The sequence below is a fragment of the Manacus vitellinus genome, unplaced genomic scaffold (genome assembly GCF_001715985.3).
Source record: "Manacus vitellinus isolate BGI_N305 unplaced genomic scaffold, ASM171598v3 scaffold_11_pilon, whole genome shotgun sequence".
Lineage (NCBI taxonomy): Eukaryota > Metazoa > Chordata > Aves > Passeriformes > Pipridae > Manacus > Manacus vitellinus.
Genome location: NW_021938895.1, coordinates 11872755 through 11892191, shown reverse-complemented (window position 1 = coordinate 11892191; position 19437 = coordinate 11872755).

Here is a 19437-nt window from a genome sequence, read left to right as displayed (position 1 = left end):
CAGATTTGAGGGAAATTGAGAGTCTGAGTAAGTGTGTAAACTGGTTCTGTAGTTTCAGGTTTGTTGGTTTTGTTTTTTAAGATCTTGGGTTGAGTCATTTAGAAAATATGGTTCTATGTTTTCCCCACCAGAACCTTTCAGCTGGCATCTTGTTGCATGGCCAGGTAAGAAAACTGAACTTGTGGAAGTGAAGAAGCTCAGAAGTGGCAATATCTTCTCATGCACTAAAGAGTAATTTTTCATGATTAGCTGAAAAAATTACCTTCTTCTGTCCCCTCAGCAACTGTGGTAATAGGAGGTATGTAGAGACAGTCAACTGGCCAGCAAAGGCTTTCTTACTCCTTTTGGACTAGTGCAAAATGCAGCATGTAGCATTTGTCTTTGTCAGATGAATAATGTAGTGATTTGTTTAAAACAGTGGCCTTTTGCTGTTTTATTAATGGAGATTAATAATGTTAGCTGAAAAGCCATGGTCAGCTACCCTGTCCTATGCTGCATGTATTAAACAGGAGGGTAGTTTCTAAAATGATGAACGAGAAATTCTTCAGAACCCTGCTTAATTCCAGCAAACTGTTTTAGGAGCAGGAAGTAATGGCAAGCTGAATAATTTTTTGTCCTTCAAGCAGTTGTGACTTGATGATGGTTATAGAGAAATACTACGAAAAGAAAATGAACTTTCCGATAATTCAGCTGGTGGGGGGATGTCAGCATTCACTTCCTGAGATGTGATCTCCACAGTGCAATTGTCCTTATTTTTAAAAAGCCATTAATTCAAGAAGTTTCTCTTGAAATTAGTCATGGGCTGAACTACTGCTTTAATGTGATTACTTACCTGCAAATTATCTAGTGTCCTATTTTCCTTGAGCAAAGGATGGATCAAAATAGAGTTACACTGACACCAGGCAATTAAACTGCAATTGTGCCTTCCTAGGTACCAGTCCCATTGCCACCACCTTGTTTTGGTGTGCTGCTGGGTAAAGGTTTGACACAGAGAGAGGAACACAGTCCCATTGATTCTTGGGCAGGCTGGGAAGCTGGCTGGGTACCACCGTCCTGTTCTGCATGGCATGAAAATAAGACAGATATGTTTCAGTTTGTGAGCTGCTCTGTCCTGGTCGTCTCTGTGGTCAGAGCACAGTGCTGAACACACATCGTTTCATGGCACAGAGAAAACCTGCAAGACCATGGCACAGTTTGAGGCCCCTCCTTGCATCCCCAAACTTCTTTCTCCCCTCTTTTCCCTGGTGCAGTGACTGTCCCAGCTGCATCACTCCTTTCTGGACCTTCCTGTGTTCCCGCAGCTCCTCCTTTTCTGTTGGTGATGCTGTAAAGTTTACCTGTGAAACCCACTGCACCTTTGTTCCAGGTGCAGAAACATGCTTCTCTCTTGGCTATTTCAGAAGCTAATTTTGTGACGTTTACTCATTCGCTTTGTTCAGTCAAGAGAGACTTCTCGCAGCCTAACAATACATTCGGTTAAGGTGTTACTTTTTTGATTAGTCAATTTCTGTAATTGTTAATACTTAGGCTTTCCTTTAGGAGAGCCTGAAATGGGTTGTAGAGTTGTTACCTGGGCCAGTCATCAAATACAGCCTCAGAGAGAAACTGTGTGAGGGGAGGCAGGGCACAGGCAGAGCGACCCAGGGTGGAGGCAGAGCCCTGGTCCCTGCCTGCTCCTTACAGCATGGTCTGACAGCAGCGTGGCTTTCCTTCTGGTTTGCTGTGACTGAGTTCCTCGAGGCATCTCCCCACAGGTGCCAGAGACTCTGGGGACCTTGGCAGAAGGAAGGTCTTAGTTGAAAGAATGAGATCCAAGTTGAAGGAAATTCTAAACCACTACAGTGATTAGAAAAGAGTATAGAGTACTGTCATGCCCTATGGTGCTGGGGTCAGACAGCTTCCCATGTTTTTTCTGCTCTCCGCAGGCAGATTTTGCTCATCCCAGTAGCTCTTTGAGAGCTGCTGAGAAATAACATAAGTTCTGGGAGATCTGGTCACGACTCTTGACACACTTGCAGAGAAACTCTGTTCCCCACAGCTTAGTGGCATTAATAGGTCTAAAAATGACTGTTCCTATAAAAAAAAATAAAGTGCTAGCATTCAAAATTGGATTTTTTTTTTCAGGAGTTTTGGAAAGCCCTTGCTGCAGAGGGCCACCCAACTTACCCCAAGCAATGCATGGGGTAAGCAGTGCTCTCTATTCCAGCTATTTCTGAGCCATGGAGAATCATAGAATGGCCTGGGTTGGAAGGGACCTTTCAAGATCATCTAGTCCCATGTCCCTTCCACTGGAGCAGGTTGCTTAGAGCCCCATCCAACCTGGCCTTGAACACTTCCAGGGAGGGGGCATCCACAGCCTGTTCCAGTGCCTGACCACCCTCACAGTGAACAATTTCTTCCTTTTGTCCAACTTAAATCTACCCTCTTTCAGTTTAAAATAATTATCCCTCATCCTACCAAAGTCCCCCGGATGACATGCTGCAAGCTCTTGCCTCTGAGCCTGCATAGCTTTGGAGGACCTTGGTTCCCTTCCTGCTGCCCACCTCTGCTGCCAGGCAGAGCACCATGCCCAGCCTCGCTCATGGCTGCTGCAGGAAAGACAACTGGGATATGAGGATGTGTGCCAGGGGTGTCATCTAGTGCCTCCCTCATGGCATCCTTCCTGCCGTCCTCGAAGAATGTGTTCTGCTTAGTCTCTGCAGGTACCATATTAGCCATGTAACCTAGAGAGCCTTTTTCAGAACATTTGATGCCTTCACTGAGAGCTATATAGAGTACAAATGCATTTATTTCTGTTTCACAGGTACCAGGAATCACAAAATACCTAAAATACAGCATCTTAGCATCCTAAAAGGTGTCCCACTGTTTCCTCTTGCATTTACACATGGTGAAGATTCTATCTGATGCCTTTTATGCTTCAGCTGAAGGTAGAAATAAGGTATTTTTCTACTTCTGATAATAAGCAGTTGTTAAGATGCAGGTAAAATAAAAGCAGAAGCCCCAAAATGCCAGGCTTCCCTGTCTGGGAGCAGTGAAAATGTACTGTTTTCTTTGGAGAGACGACTTTCTGTTTTACTTTGCAGTCAGCTAACAGTAAAATGTAATGGTTTTTCTTCTAGGTTACCTACCAAGGACACAAAATACATGGGAAGGCCAGATCACTGACAGCTGCTTTCTACAAGAGCATGCAAGTCCCTCTTGAGATGAATGATTGGAATGGGGATACGCATCCTGCTTTCACTGGAGGATCCACATCAAGGAGCCCCAAATAGGACACCTATGCTGGACTCTGCCCCAAAGGGATCATACAAATCCTATGTTCTCTGATAGCTCCCAGGAGCCTCATTTGCCTCTGTGGTGGGATTTGAACTCTGGGATTACACTGCCTATGTACTGGATGGTGGGCTCAGTCCCCTTTTCCTCTTATCCCCCATACTGGGGACCACATTGAAAGAGACAGTGCCAAATTCAGACCTGGACCTGAGGCTTGCACAGCACAAGAAATACATTTGGCCCATATTACGTGGCAGGAACATGAATTTCATGCAACATACCCTTAAGTAACTTCTGGATCAAATGATATGGCTGCATTTTTCTTCTACTAAGTCAAAGCAAGGTCTTCTTTCAAAGTATCATGTTTCAAAACTTCTAGTATGACACTTCAATTCTAGTACATGTCCATTTGTAAATAGCATCTAGAAATGAGCTTCTAAATATTGGTACTCAAGATGAATTCGTCCCTCTCCCAGTGGCACCAATCAGGAATCAGCAGTTGATGAGGATCTTCACGGTCTCACTGAGTTGTTCCACGCTCTCCGTGCTTCCTAAGCAGCTATGCTGCCTCTTACACTCCACCACCCTTCACCACCCACCTCTCACATGCCATTTCTCTGTGTGAAGGGTTATTTTGTCAGTAGCAGTTTTGCTCCAGCTGGCCTGAAGTTCTCGTGGCATGGGACCGGACTCAGCGGCAGTACTCCCGCTCGATGCTTGCCATGAGCTCCTCCTCCGAGTAATCGTATGATATTGTGGACTGTCCTGATGGCTTCTTGCTGTTGCTTTCTGGGCTCCTGTCACAAAAGGGAATGAGTTATTGGTGTTGTGAGAGAGAATCAGGCTCTGAAGACATGAGAAGGCCCTTAATTTTTTTTGTGAATGGAAAGATCGAGCTGCATGTGGCTTGCTGAGACACAGCTACTCTGTCACGTCCAGTTCCATACCCCATGGGCACATTGCCTGCTGACATTTGCTATCACTTAGCACCTATTTCAGTCTGTGAGTTCCTTACAGTACAGCCCTTACAATGCTCCAGATCAAACGCCCAGAATCTTCCAGTTAGGCTCAGCTAAAGGACTGTGTAACCTTTATGCTAGTTACTAGTTTTAATGTTTTATGAAGAAAGAGATTTTTTTTGTTTGTATTTGTCAGGGATTTGAGTTTCAACCAAAACATGAATGCAGCTCCCTCAAATTGCTGTTATGGCTTTTATTTATTTTTACATCAGCACAACTCTCCCATGAGTGGGAACTGATGTATGATTCAAAGGGAACTGGTATGGGGTTTATTGATGTTTTCAGAGGTGGTTTATGCTGGGTACAAGAGAAATCTGTCCCTACCTGCGTGAGGGAGAACAGTGAAAAGGCTTCTGCAAGCTTAGACCACTGTACCTCAATGCTACCAATTAAGTGTACTTGATCTTGCCTTCTGGGACTCAAGAGAGGAGCCAGGAGCTGGCGACTGAGTGCTCCTCCTTGGCCCAGTAGGGAACTGGGAGGTTCAAGGAGGAGCAAGGCAGGCTGTCAGGCTTGTCATCTCTGGAAGTTGGAGCACATGGCTCAATGAAATGGAGGTCATGGTGTGGTGCAGAGCTAAGTGGGGACTTGAGCTGGTAAATCCAAATTGTAAAGTGCTCTGCCATGCCAGGTCAACCAAGACTTTGTGACCATCTACCAGTGGAGAACAAGCAAGAAATAAATGAGTTTGTCTGTCAGTCAGTTGGTTGCCAAAGAGGCAGTAGCATGGCTCCAGATCTGTCCTAGACTCATCATGTAGCATCTGTTGAATTACTATTTTTCTAAGGATGAAATCTATCCCAGTCTGGGTCTTGCAGCTGGAGTGAATTTTGTCATTAGCATCCTTAGTGAAAAAAGATGAGGACCTGTTTATCAGATGAAATCACAGAAGCTGCCTCAAAGCAGGTAAGTAAATGTAGAATCAGAATTGAAAAAAATAACACTTTGTCCTATAGAGGAGGTGCTTTCATACTGCTCTCCTTGGGCCAGGGAGCATCCTCAGTGTTCCTCCAATAGGCAACAGCCAGACTCCTGCTGCTGTCCTGCTCCTTCCTCTGCTCTCATCTGCCTTGGTCAGAGACGTTCCAGCTCTCTCACCGAGCTGTGCTTATGCCATGCACCCTGCGTGTCAGAAATAGTTTGATGTTTTCCCTGGAGTCACCTGATGACCAGCTGGTGTGGCCACTGGGTCGTGTGGGTGTTCTACACTTATTTACACTGCACCATGCCCTTCATGAGTAGTTTTACTGTCAGCAAGTAGGATTTAGCAACTGGACTCTTCTGCTTATTCCTTTTATTAATTTTCCTTCTGAGGGGCTCCAGGCAACCTGATTTCCACTGCAGTAAATAAGACCTGAGAAGAAACCTACAAGTCCAAGAGCTCGAACCATACAGCAGCAGTTACAAAACATGAATGGGAAAAGGAAGTGCAGAAATCTGACTTAAAACCACAATTTACTGATTTAAACGCTGCACTGTGACAATCCTCAAACTAATTTTATGTGATGAATAAGAGGCAGAGTTCTTGGCAACCTGCTTGCAGGCCCACAGAAGAGCCATTGTTTCTCTTAGCAGTTACATAATTTCCCACTGTTAATTATTCTCAATGCTTTGGTTTGCATGGATAAAATATCCAGGTAAAATTGGAACTCGTTGAGACATAGATGTGCTTTTAAAAATACAAAAGTAAACTCCACTTACCATGCATACCCCAAAATTGAGGGGAAAAGAGAGGGCTGGGTTTCTTTCAAGAGCAACAAAAAAGCAAGTTGCTGTTCATATTCTTTCTATATTTGTGGCAAAGTTCTGTATCATTTAATATGGGAAAACTGAAATAAATTAAAAAATGAGAGCTTTAATCTGGATAAAAGGAGAAATTTCTGCACCCTGAGGACAGCAACCAGAGGAACAGGTTGTGATAGCACAGGCTCTATCCTTGGAGGCTTTCAAGACCTGATGGGACAAAGCCTGGAGTATTCTGCTTTGACTTCACAGCTGATCCACCTTGGAGCTAAGCTAAGAGATTGGATTAGAGAGCTCCTGAGGCTATTCCAACTTAAACCTCGATCTCAAAGGCACGTTGGTGCAGCTTTTTCTACTGATCCTGAAATTTAGTGAGAGGCTGTGGCAGGGAAATCCCAAGCTCAGGATGTGCATAGGACAAAAGCTGGTGGACTACAAGGCTGCTCCCATGCCCCTCCAGCTGCTCCAGCAGCAGAGGAGGCACCTCGCTGCTCTCATCACCATGTGTCAGGGCTGCAGGTCAGGGCTTCAAACACATGTAGTCCAGCTGAGGGCTGTTAGACCTTCTGATTTGGAAAATAACAGGTCAGCACGTTAAGGGGAAAAATTTTCAGTCTGCAGATGTTCTGGGGAAGGAGAGAAACCCGGGAAGGGGCAAAGCTGAGAGAGAAAGAGCTAACTGAAAAGCATACAAGAGGGGAATTTGCAGCACAGTAGTGCAGCAAGAAAAAAAGGGCTAATGCAGCGACATCAGGATTACTGGGCAGGCTTCTGGGCATCTCACTGCTAAAAAGTTATTAACAGCTTGGAGGGAGTTTAGAAAGCAGCAATAAAAGTGATTTAAGAAGCTAGAGCAAAGCAATTTAGGAAAGAGGAAATCAAGAAATGCATTCCATTTCAGCTACTGGCCTCTTGGTGTTTAAAGATTCTTAAGGGAAGCAGAAATTATTTGTGGGTTTTCTATTAAATGGAAAGACAGTGAACTATGCAATGTGGGGAAGGAAGGAAATTCAAAGAGCAAAAGTGAGCAAAACCACCTTTGAGCAAGATCCCAGCAGTGGGTATGGCTGGCAGTGCCACATCCCTTGTGTCAGTCAGCTGCCTGGTGTGGGGCAGAGCTGTCTGTGGGCTCTGGTGACAATGTCCCTGACGGGTGGCTAAGGTGACAAGCTCCAAGGCAGAAATGTGAGCTAAGTGGCTGAAAACTAGGTTGGGGTGAATCTAGGCCAGTGTTCTGTATGATTTTGCTGAGGATGGGAAAGTCCAGGGTTAATCATTAAAATGCCTTCTGCAAGACCTTGCAGCTGAAAAATGGGTCAAAACAACGCCCCGGTAGCGCTGCCAGTGACACGAGCCTTGGCAGCAATTGTAAAACCATTACAGCGTTCCTGGGCTGTGTCATCCACCCGTGGACTGCCAGATGCTAGAGAGCAGTTCCCAAAACTGCTCTCTAGCAGGGAGGGGAGCGGGGGATAAGAAGTAACACAGCCCAATCAGGAACACATCCAACTGTGTTCCCATGTGCATCCAAGGTATTTATCAGGGGCTGGTTTAGATGCTTCTGTGGTGTCACATAGGCAGTACAGGAGGTGCACACCTACATCTGCCTCACGTGACTGCTCTCCTGAAACACACTATTAAGTCTCTGTACCTAGTTTTTTTTCTCCTTGCTTGACATTTATTTTTCCTTAAATTGGCTTTATGGGAATTTCTTCAGTCAGCAACTCTATCAAGACAAGAATGACTTTTGCTGTCTGTAACATGAGTGTTTATCTAGAGTGATTCCAGCCACAGAAATGTGAAGGATGAGAAGACACCTACACACATTAACCTCTGTTTCTGGGGTTTGATTTGATTTTATTTGATTTCTTCAAAATGCAGTTCTGCTGGGTGCTGGGCCATTTCCCAAAAAATGTTTGCATAGTTCTTGCCAGCAGGAATTGCAGCCCTGCTTATGTTGAGCAGTACAGACACTTCACACATAAGCTGTTCTATGGGGCTCTGCAATGGGTGTACAGTAAATATTATTTAAATGAAAATAAGCTCCTGCTCTGTCATCCCAGATTAGAAACCAGTTTCTGCTGTCTTGAGTCTTCCCTTTGTGTGTCAGAGGGAAGGAAAAGGAAAGTCTTGACAGGGTGTGAGGGGCCAGCAGGCTGGGGAGCTTGGTGTGGGGCTGTGGCAGGGCTGGCTCTGCACCCACAGAGGAGGCTGCTCAGTTGCCATCATAGCCCAAAGCCCATTGAGGTTGCTGGAAAGCCCAGGAGTGGTTAAAATCCCCATGAGAGCACCTGTGCAAGCCCTGCTGTCAGAAAAGCCAAGGGCAGTGTTTTCTGAGTACTCCTGAAACCAGCAGCCTTGCCAGGTGAGCTCCCTTCCAGCTGGGAGGGGGAGAAGAAGAGGGAGGGAGGACAGCGGCTGGTGCCTGGGCTCTCCTGACACATTCACTGGCACTGCTCAGCATTAGTAGGTCACACAGCCTGAGGGCCAGGATCTGCAGATTAGTCTGCTCTTGAGTGCTGCAGGAGCAGAAGGGCTGGATGACAGCCAGAGCTTAATGTTGAAAAGAATTGCTCTTTAGTGTAAGGAGGTGACTTCTTAAGATGTTTTTTCAATCCTCTTCATTTCATCTGGGTTTTTTTTAACACATGTGTTAAACTGTCCCCATTGCTCTTGGTGCAGGCAGACCTGGAGGCACACTCTGCTTGGTAGCTTTTGCATGGTAGCTTTTGCTTGTGGAAGATTTTGAGTTTCCTTTTTTTGGCACCCAGTGCAGAAGGTCCCCACCATTCCCTGTCCCTAAGGGACATTCATGTCTCTAATTGGAGTAGCATGGGAGCATCTCATAGGCTTTCTCTTATGATTCCTGGGGAACAGGGAGATTGTTTTCTCCTTTTCCACACACTGCAGAGCCCACAGGTGACTGGTGGGTGAACCAGGGTCTGAGCTACCCATTAGAGCAGTTCTCCATAGCTTTTCACCAGCTCTTCCAAGGTGCCTCTCTGACATGGGGACATCTTAAATTCTGCATTGCTCATGACCAGGAATGAATCTCTACATTGTAATTAAGATGAAGCCTGGATTTTTTCAGGCAGCACAGCTACTAGATTTTTTTTAATTGGCAAAACAGCAGAATATTTAAGGCTATAAACCATTTCACAGCAATCTCACCCCTCTTTTGCACAGTGTGAGGGATGCAGAAACAGCTTTCCCCTTTATGGTCCCTTCACCCCCTGAAGATAAAATGAAAGAAGATACCATGAAAGCAGGGGATACTCACTGATGGTCAGCACTGTTGTTCTCTGGGCCTGGTGAGCTTCTGGTTGACAAAGCCTGTGAAACAAGAAAAGACGTATTTCAGTTACAACACTTTAAAGTCAAGGAAGGTGATTCTGCCCCTCTATTCTGCTCATGAGGACCCCACCTGGAGCTGCATCCAGCTCTGGGACCCCTATTACAGGAAAGACATGGACCCATTGGAGTGAGCCCAAAGTAGGGCCACCATAATGATCAGAGGGCTGGAGCGCCTTTCCTGTGAAGACAGGCTGAGAGAGTTGGTGTTGTTCAGCCTGGAGAACACAAGGTTCTGCGGAGACCTTATTGCAACCTTTCAGTACTTCAAAGGGACCTCTAAGAAAGATGGAGAGAGGCTTTTTACCAGGACCTGTGGTGGCAGGACAAGGGGCAATAGTTTTAAACTGAAAGAAGGCAGGTTTAGATAAGAACTTAGGAAGAAACTCTTTACTGTTGGAGTGTTGAGGCACTGAAAGTGGTTGCTCAGCAGAATTGTGGATACCCCATACCTGAAAATGTTGAAGGTCAGGTTGGATGGGGCTTTGAGCAACCTGGTCTAGTTGAAGATGTTCCTGCCCATGGCAGGGGTGTTGGAACTGGATAATCTTTCAAGGTTCCTTCCAACCCAAACCACTATGTCTTTCTATGAAACCTATCTCTGTCTATAGTGGGCTATGTCTGCCCTGATTTAAACCCCCAAACAACCTCTGTGGAGACAATACAGGTACAAGAAACTCCCCTTTACTAGCCCTGTTCTGCCTGCTCTGTTCCAGCATTCAGGGCAGCTGGGTGGCTGCAGGCTACAGAACTGAAATCCTTGGCTGACTTGTTAAACCTCCCAGTTTTTTCATGAATGAGCACTGCCCCACTGATTGACAGGTTGCACTATGAAAATACCTGCTAAGGAAAGAAGTTACTGCAACACGGACCCAACTCTTTTTACCTGACAGAGATGCTTCCCTGAAATGATCCATCTGTAGTGAAACAGCCACATTCCCTATGCTGGAATCCACAGGCTTTCAATGAGGCATCTGGTAATAAAATAAACCCCTTGTAGCCAGATGCTACTGAGAAGAATATAACTTTCATCTTTTTTTACTTTTTCACTGTAGTCTCACGGGGAAAAGGAGTGGGACAGGGACGTGGCTTTGCATAAAACTGGATCTATCTTGGCTCACCACTATTTTTTCTGAGCTGCAGTCCTAAAGCTGGTAGGCCTCCTTTGTACAAGCTATCCTGAATCTCATGACAACATTAATATGTAGCACACCAAACCAAAGTGAGGATTTGGCTTCCAGAAAATAGAAACAAAAAGTTGTTTTGTCAGTGTGGAAAAGGGGAAATATTGTACAGGAATATTTCTTTCTGTACAAGAAGTGGAAGCAAAGGAACCAGGGAGAGGTGTGGAAAAGTTTGCAATTCAGAGCCATCCCCTATGCCTCTGCTGCATGGTGTTTCTGAAAGGCTGGATGGGACCAAGTGATTCCTCAGTAAGATCTGATCTTGAATAGCTCAAACTTGCACTTTCTCAAGGTCCAGCAATGCATGGGACAGCTGCTGGTTAGGGTGGGAGTTATGTAGGGGAGACACCCCTCTACAGGCAGCACTGGTATAGCATTGATGGTTTTATGCAGTTTTGAGCTGATTTAAATCAGTTGGTATTGATCAGGCTTGTATGTGCCATCCTCTGGGTAGAAATGTCCAACTGGGTGTCTGCAATTACTGCATGGCATCTGATTTTAATTTGAAAGGGGATGTTTTCACTACACTCCTTTCCTCATCTGCTCCTCATGGGATGGACAGGAGTTGAGGTTTAAACACCATGGTCTCAGACACTGCCAGGCAGATAGAGAGGTGCTTGGCAGAGAACTGCTCAGCTCTTCTCTGCTTCTTGCATGGGCTTTGTGCTGCTGTGGTCACCTTTGGCTCCCATGCTTGAGCCAGTGAGGAGGGCTACAGCAAGGACACCTCCCTCAGGGCATGGATCAACACCTCTTCCAGGTGAGCCCTTAGCAGCTTCCATTTCTGGAGCTGGGGAAGATATCTGTCATCCACGATATTTTACATCCTAGTTGCTTGCTTAAAATGACAAAAGATATTATCAGTCTTAAGTAGAGCTTTAGTTTGATACCTGCCAAAAGGGAATCCACGTACTTTCAGAAGAGTCCCTGCTCTTTGGCAACACTTTATTTTCTCTGGAAGAGCCTGAACTAGTCTAGAAACAGCTCCTGGGTCCAAGCAGAGACAAGGGTATGTGAGAAAGCTGACGGTGAGGGAAGACAGTTCCCGCCTGGTTATTTAGCATCATTTCTTGGCAATCTCCCACAAGCAACAAGAGCAAGAAGTAGTGCCAGGAGAATACCATGCTGAGCTCCAAGGGCTGACTTCTCCTGGGATTGCATCCCACAATGCAACATCATCCACTGGGCTACTGCTGCTGTCCTGGTTTCCTTCCACCAGGCAAATAACATTATTCATCCTCAGCACCAAGGGAAATACAGTTCTTCAGGAGTGCTTTGATGCTGTTCTTCCCACAGTGAGAACCCAGCTGCCAACTCTTCTGGGCAAAGGATGGGTTTGGATCATTTTCGGGAGGGGTTTGAATTGTACAGTAGGTTGTCTGGTTTTTATTCCCTTGTGGATGACTCCTCCATGTTACGAGTTGTACGTGTTGTGTGGGTGGAAGACAGAATTAATTAGTCATCAGGACAAGAGCAGCTCTGGTTAGTAAAATCTGCTTCTCTGTGCAAAACCTGCTCCCACCTTCTCCAAGGGATCTGTCAGCAACAATACTTATTTCCCAAGAGAATTTGGCATTGGTGCAGGTAGATCTCTACTGACATTTAATCTGGTGCATGAGTCAAAAATGGTGGCGAGGAAAACAAAAGGCACCTCTAGCCTTTGCCTTTTGCCTGCCATCAGAGCCTCTGTGCTTTGGGAGCTGCTCCTAACTCCTCCAGGCAAAGTACACATGGCTCCTCAATGCCCAGGTGACACCATGTGCTGGGCAGCAGGCAGGATTCGGAGCACTGGCTGTCACAGGTTGTGAGACACAATAAAAACTGACCCCACCCAGCCTGTTCAGGATTGCTGTAATGTGTGTGTTGCAAGTTCAGCACATAATTGGTAGAAGCCCTTTATGTGGGTTAGGATGATGCATACATCACGACACTTTAATATTATGGGTTCCTATCCTACAGCTAAATAAGCAATTGCTGGCCTGGTTGGCCTGTGCTCTGTTAAGAGATAAATGAAGTCAGCTTCTCCTTTCTGCAGCTTGCAGTCATCTTTTTATTACTCATGCAGACCACAGCGTGTCTCCTTGTTTTCCACCCTGTCCTCAGTGTGAGCATCTTGTGCTGGGGTCTGTTGTGCTACAGAGCCCCACATCACCCCCTCTTCCAAGTTTAAAGGCTTGTATATTAAGCTCACCCAGCATGTACCCAGGTTAAATTCAATGTAATGAGATGTGAGGTGGAGTGGTTTGATGGTCATTGCACATGCAGTTCAGCTGTCCTTTGTGTTAGGGCAGCGGCTCCTGGGAGCAAGGCAGAGCAGAGAACTGGAAGGAAGAGCTATTTCTCTGTGCTGAGTGCATGAACCAGCACTCCTGGGATGCAGCTTCCTACTCCCCCCAACCCAATGCAAGTTCCTCATGGTCCTGCCATCCAGTAGCTGTGGGAGAGCTGGGTGAGTACACCCTCTCCTGGGACCTGCAGGGCGATCTGAAGCTGTGCACCTTTGGAAGCTCTGAGCTGCTCCTGAGCTGCATTGAAACAGTCAACTACAGTCCTGAGTATTGAAATCACACCGTCTCCAAAACTGGGAGGTCAAATTCAAGCGTTCTTAGAGATGGCCCCTGTAGTGGTCCCTGAGCCATGCCTAAGCATTATTTGGGAGACTGCAAGTTGATCCTGAACAAAACCGTGCCAGCTCAGTGGGGCAGACCATAATGGTCCAGTGCCAGGCAGCTGCTATGGTATAGTTTATCAGTACAGATACAGCCCTGAGATGCAGTAGAGATACAGACCCTGAGTAGTCCTATCACAGCCAGGGCAGCCTGGAGAATGACTGAGCCACCTAAAACATCTACATGGGAACAGTGTTGTCCTTGCCAGTGCTGATCCACTGGGCTGTGGTTTCATAGCATGGCTTTCCTGCAGGATGCAAGCCAGTGCCTCCTTCCCTGCCTCTGCTCCTCCCAAATCCCGCTTCACTAATGCCCAGGGGACTGGTCTGAGCTGAAATGCAAACCCTCTGCCTCGGCAGGGACGGAGGCGATGTCAGCTGGAGAGCATCACAAGTGCATGAGCAGCAGAGCAGGGACGGCTGAGCTGGTACAGCAGCAGGGCAGCACCCTCCAGCGACGCCAGCACATGATGTGGGAGCTGAGCCAGTCCTCACTACTGAAATCAGCCCCTCATGAACCGGTAGGCAGTTACTGCTGGCAAAAAAAAAAAGAGCTTACCTAAGGTGTCAGTAGGTACCAAACGGGATGTGTGGCCCCAGCTGCACCCCAGGCAAAGCACTCCCAGCCTTGCTCCGGTCTGCAGCAACATCCTCTGGCCAGCAAAGAAATTAGGAGCAGGCGGTGAACGGGAAGTGGGCAGGGATGCAGGGAGTTCCCACGCTTCTCCTCTCCTGCCAACTAAAACACCAGCTCATAGCTATTCTGCGCATGTCCTGAGCTTAGTTTTTAGATCAAGAATTGCTTCAGGGCAAAAGCAAGCCATGCTCTGCCAAGGGAAGGAGGGGAGTTGTGGAAAATAACTATTCAGCAGTTTTCCAAGTCCAGCTGCAACACAGCTGTGCTGGGAGGGTGACGCTGGCTGAGGGGACAGCACAGCTCGCTGCTTCTGGGCTCTGGTGAAGTTTCAGGTGCTTTTAACAAGACAGAGAATATAATGTGTGTGACAGAGAGAGACCTTCAGCTTGGGAACTGCCAGATCCACATCTGGACATTAACTGCAGAATCTGAAATAATCTGACTTCGGGAAGTTCAAAGAGTCCCAGATGTTCAGTTGGAAAAGACCTTTTCTGAAGGCCTCCCACTCCTTATGCCATTGTAGCAGAATGTCTTGACTTGAGGGCATTTCTGACTATTAATACAACCAGGAAGAAAATGCTGAAATAAGCTGCTAACAATGCTAAATTAGAAAGATCAGATTTCTGTTCGAGGGAAGCACATTTTAACAAGACTAGAAAAATAAACCTGAGTTCCCGTAAGAAACTAATGGGGCATGACATTAATTGTCCCTACAGGACCCTCATGTGTTTGCAGCTGGGACCAGCCAGCCACAAGATGACGCTGTGCCACACCAAACTGCAGAAAAACATTTATTTGGCTGAAAAAGTCAGGCAAAGCTTTGAAGACTTGGGTGTTTTAAAAGTGTATGATAGTTCCTCTAGAAGTTGGTGAATGCAGCCTCTACCTGTGTTATTCCCATGCTGCAGCTTGAGTGATTCACTTACCGAAATCACATCCTGTCTCCAATCAGGAGGAGTGATGGTGCCATGGAAAAAGCTGTTAAGAGCAAGATCCTAACATGTCTGTGAGATTCTTCTATTTCAGAAAACCAATGGGGAAATGCCTGAGGCCACAGCCTCTGCCCTGCCTTCCACTAAGAGCTGCCACTCTGCCTTGTGCTGAGGTGCTGCTCTGAGGTGCTGCTGAGGCAGCACCTGTAAAACAACTACATTTTTCTGTCTTGAGCAAAGAGCCAAGGAAAAAACATGTATAACCATCTAGAATTGAGGGCAAAGCTGAAAATGGATATTTGGTGCTGATAAGAGGTGTTGGGGTCTGCTCCAAGCCAGGTTCAGGCTCCCCATCAGGATTTGGTTCCCAGCCGACTGCTGTGATGTTCTTTCGTGCTTCTCACTCCCAAGTACTATTTGAATGTAATAGAGGTGGCTCAAGCCTCTAAATGCAGGTGCATCCCTCTCTACCAGCCCTTGCCACCTGGCCTGACTGCCCACTGGTGCTGCTAACTTGCTGACAAACTGTCCTGGGGCTCAGGTGCGAAGCAAGACACTGATGCACACCATGCCCAGGAGAAACCCAACCATGACATCAGAGAGCTGAGTCCTGCTTGCAATTCTGCTCACTTCTGGCTGGTGTCAAACCTCTCCTCTACTCCTGCTACCCAAAATCTGCTCCTCTGTGGGCTATTTCTCATCAGACTTTTCTCCTGTAATACTTCCTTGTTGCCCTTCCTCCTTGTGCATCACCTTTCCCTCATTAATTCTGTTGAATCAGCTCATGCTTTTTGCTCTGAAATTTCTTTGCTCATCCTCCATTTTGCACAGAGCAAAGCAAGTGAGTTCCCACCACTAGAGAGAAACTACAAATGAGTGCTTGAGAAGCTGGCAAGACTGAGAGAAATTGCCCTCAAAATTTCTAGCAAGGAACTGGCGATGCAACAAAGCTGATATCCCTTTCCAGAAACCTCCTCCGCCAGCCTCATGGGAAGGGTAGGACTGCAGTTTGTACAACAACCTAAAAGACTAAACTGCACCCAGTAAACAACCAAAGCCTGGTGCTGCAAACAGTTTCCTCCCTCTTTTTCTCAGGTTATTGACATTTTAGGCTCTAAGGAGTCAGAATGGTAAGCCCATGATCACTGTCTGTACCATGGTCATCTCAGGTTCACGTAAAGAAAATGCTGCCAGTAAAAAAGCTTCCAGTTTGCCCTGAAAATACCTGAGACTTCTCTTGTATGTCTTTTAGATATTTGAAAAACACTGGTAGTTTTTTGCTCTCTTTAAGACAATGTATTTGGGTGCAATGAGAGGTGTGGACTTCCTCCCACACAAGAGGCAGCAGCAGCTGGACAAGGGGACACACAGGATGCTCAGCATCACTGTTGCCTCACAGGTGGCACAGTTGTGTGCTGCACCCACTTGGCCTTGCTGGATGACCAAGCCTGCTCCAGGCTGAGTTTTGAGGACCCTCACAGACATCTCTGTGCTGTACCAGGTCTGACCACAACCCAGAGTGGCTGAAGGGATGCTACAGGTTTCTCACCACCATTTCTGCCAGAGGAGGAGGTCTGCAACAGGGAGTGGGGCACAGTGACTCCCCAAGGGCAACATCCTAAATTCCTCAGCCTTTCTGGTTTGCTCCTTGTCATTGGTTCACTAGTACCTAATGCTGTCTCTCTACTGACACTAGTAAAGAAAGATGAGGGCAGCTCCATTGCCTTTCTAATATGTAATTACCTAGAATATACATCAGAATAGAGCTATAATACTACTTTATGCACAGGAAAACTCACAGCTTATGTAATTATTATTTTTAAAGATCCAGCCATGATATTCACAAGTGGAAACGGAGGGAAAATGGATATCAGCAGCCTCTATTCCCATAAGTAAAGATAAATGGGAGAAGTCGGGAGGAGCGTTCAAGAGAGTCCCTCAGAGGAGAAAGCAGTGCTGGACTGAGCTCCTGTTCATACTGCAGGAGGGTTTGGAGCAGAAAGAAGAGCAAGGACAAAATATGTCAGTACAAGATGTCTATTTTTTCTTCTGTTTCCAAGCCTTACTTTCTTTGAGGCTTTTCTTTAAAACTTGTCTAAAAAAAGGATTCTCATACTGATCCTTGCCAAGTTTCTTAATGGAAAAATTATTTTGTATTAAAGTTATCCTTTCCCCATGGATGAACAGTTTGGTGATGGAAGTGATACACTTGTAAAGAGCAAAACTGAGACATGCAAGGCAGAAAGTTCCTGGGTCCTAAATATTCCTTTCCATTTTTAAATTTATTATTTTAGTCTGAAGACATTTGTGCATCTGTGGAGAGCAGCGTTTACCTTACAAAGAACACACAACTTGCAAAGCCAAACTAAGATGAAAGAAGCTGGTGATTTTTGGCCCCATCACCAGATGATATAGATGCTGCTGCTATTTTTGGATTGGAAAGCACCCACAAAAGATAAATCTAAACTCCCTCGGTGGCAAATCCGTAATCTGTTAAACAGAAACAGACTGAAATGTGCCTTTAGGAAGAGCCAGAATGCAGTTGCAGCGGACTGGCAAACATTAAAGGGCAGTTTTATGTTCACATTTTTAAACTTCTGTTTACAAGCCTGACCCAGAAGCCGAACTATAAAGTCGAGCTATTTCCACAAGGCAGGAAAAGAAACTTCCAGTAGCACCGGGAGACTGGAGAACGGGATGGCCCCTCTCGGGACGGTGTTTCCCTCGCCCAAGAGACAGAAAACGCAAGCAGAGCAGCAAAGAGAAAAGGAGAAGAGAGCATTTAGCCGGGCTCGCAGTGAAGATCAAAGGAATTTAGTGCGGTTTATGTTCGGAGGAAGACGCGGCGAGGGGGCTGTGGCAGGCGGGGACGCCCGGGCTGGTTTGGGGGGTCCCGGGGCCGCCACCGGGAGGGTCCGGGGTCCCGACCGGGGCCGGTGCCGGGGCGGGCACTTACCGCCTGCTGGAGCGGAGCCCCGCCGCCGCCTGCCCACATCGCCCCGCAGCTCCCGGCGGCCCGGGCTCGGGAATGCGCCGGCGCAGAGGCTGGGCAGGCGAGGGCGGGCGCCGCCACCCCTCTCGCTCTCTGCCGGCGCCGTCTCCGGCAGCTCCCGGTTTTCCGCCGCTCTGCCCCTGGGCCCCGCCGCGCCCCGCCGGCGGCTGCTGCCGCTGCCCATGGCCGGGGCCGGGCCGGGCCGTGCCGGCGGGAGCGCTCCGGGCCGCGCCTCTCCCGGGCGGGGCGGGCGCGGCGCTCCGCCGCTCCGGGAACCTTCGGTGGGAGAATCCCACCCCGGAGCGCCCCAAGGCCGGGGGAGGGAGCCGGCGGCGCAGGGGAGGGATGCGCGGCCGTTTCTGATCACGCTTTTTTGGGCAGGGTGCCGCGCTCCCCTTTTCCGTCCAAAACTTTCCATTCCAGCCCATTAGCTCGGGCCTCCCTAGCTCCAGATCTTTACATACATCTCCCTGAGCTGGGGAGAGGACGTTGTCATCTTCGGGGATCATGCAGCAAGAACAGCAATCCTGGGCTGAACTCAGGCACACCTCTCGCAGACGGGTCTGGCAGACCTTGGGAGAATAACGCAGCCCGGGCGATGCCATTTGGGTCGGGTTTGAGGCACTGAGTGCCGGTTCTGGCGGTGTTCCTGGGTCGGGGATTAAAAAGTGAAAGGAGCAGAGTTTCGGGAAATCTCCCATGCAAAGAATGGGCACCTCCTTAGCCCATCCCCACAGACGGAGTCACTCTGCTTCTCGACAGGCTGTCGAGCCTGTGGAGTTGATCCCCCAACCATCCTAGACTGCTTCTTTCTTTGCTTTCAGCAGTAAAATATTTGAACAATTGCTGGGCACTCTGGAAGGTATCACTCAAATTAAACAGCACCTATTAAAGGTAAGATTGTCATTCCGGCCAGGGGAGGAGAGTAGGGGGATACAGTGGCTGCTTGGCTTCCAGCCCCTATTTGCAGCACGCAGGTGAGTGGGAAGGAGAGCAGGTCCCACGGGGCTGCTGCTCCCCTCCTTCCAAACCAGAGGCTGATAAACAAAGGAGGTGCAGAGTGTGACTCTTCTTGCTCCTCCTTAGCACTGACTGCAATGGTTGCATCTACGAGCCTTTCATCCTGCTTGTTCTTCCCAAATCACCAAGCTAAAGTTCATGACAGAGGGGCTGGAGGAGGGAAGGACACAAGAAGTCATTGCCAGGACGATCTCTTAAGAATGGTAGCTTACAAGAAAGACGGGGACAGACTTTATAGCAGGACCTGCAGCGATAGGACAAGGAGTATGGTTTTACACTAAAAGATGGGAAATTCAGACTAGGTATAAGGAAGAGATTTTTTTGCAATGAGGGTGGTGAAACACTGGCACAAGTTGCCCAGAGAGGTGACAGATGCCCCATCCCTGGAAACATTCAAGGTCAGGTTGGACTGGGCTCTTAGAGACCAGGTCTAGTGGAAGGTGTCCCAGCTTATGCCAGGGGCTTTGAACTGGATGACCTTTAAAGGTCCCTTCCCACCCAAATCATTCTGTGACTCTGTGAAGGATGTTCTGTAGGAAGAGTAGATCATCTGCAAGTCTGGGGGTGTGGTTTCACATGTCTGGGTCCAGAGCCAGAGTGGTCACAAAGAAGCTGTTT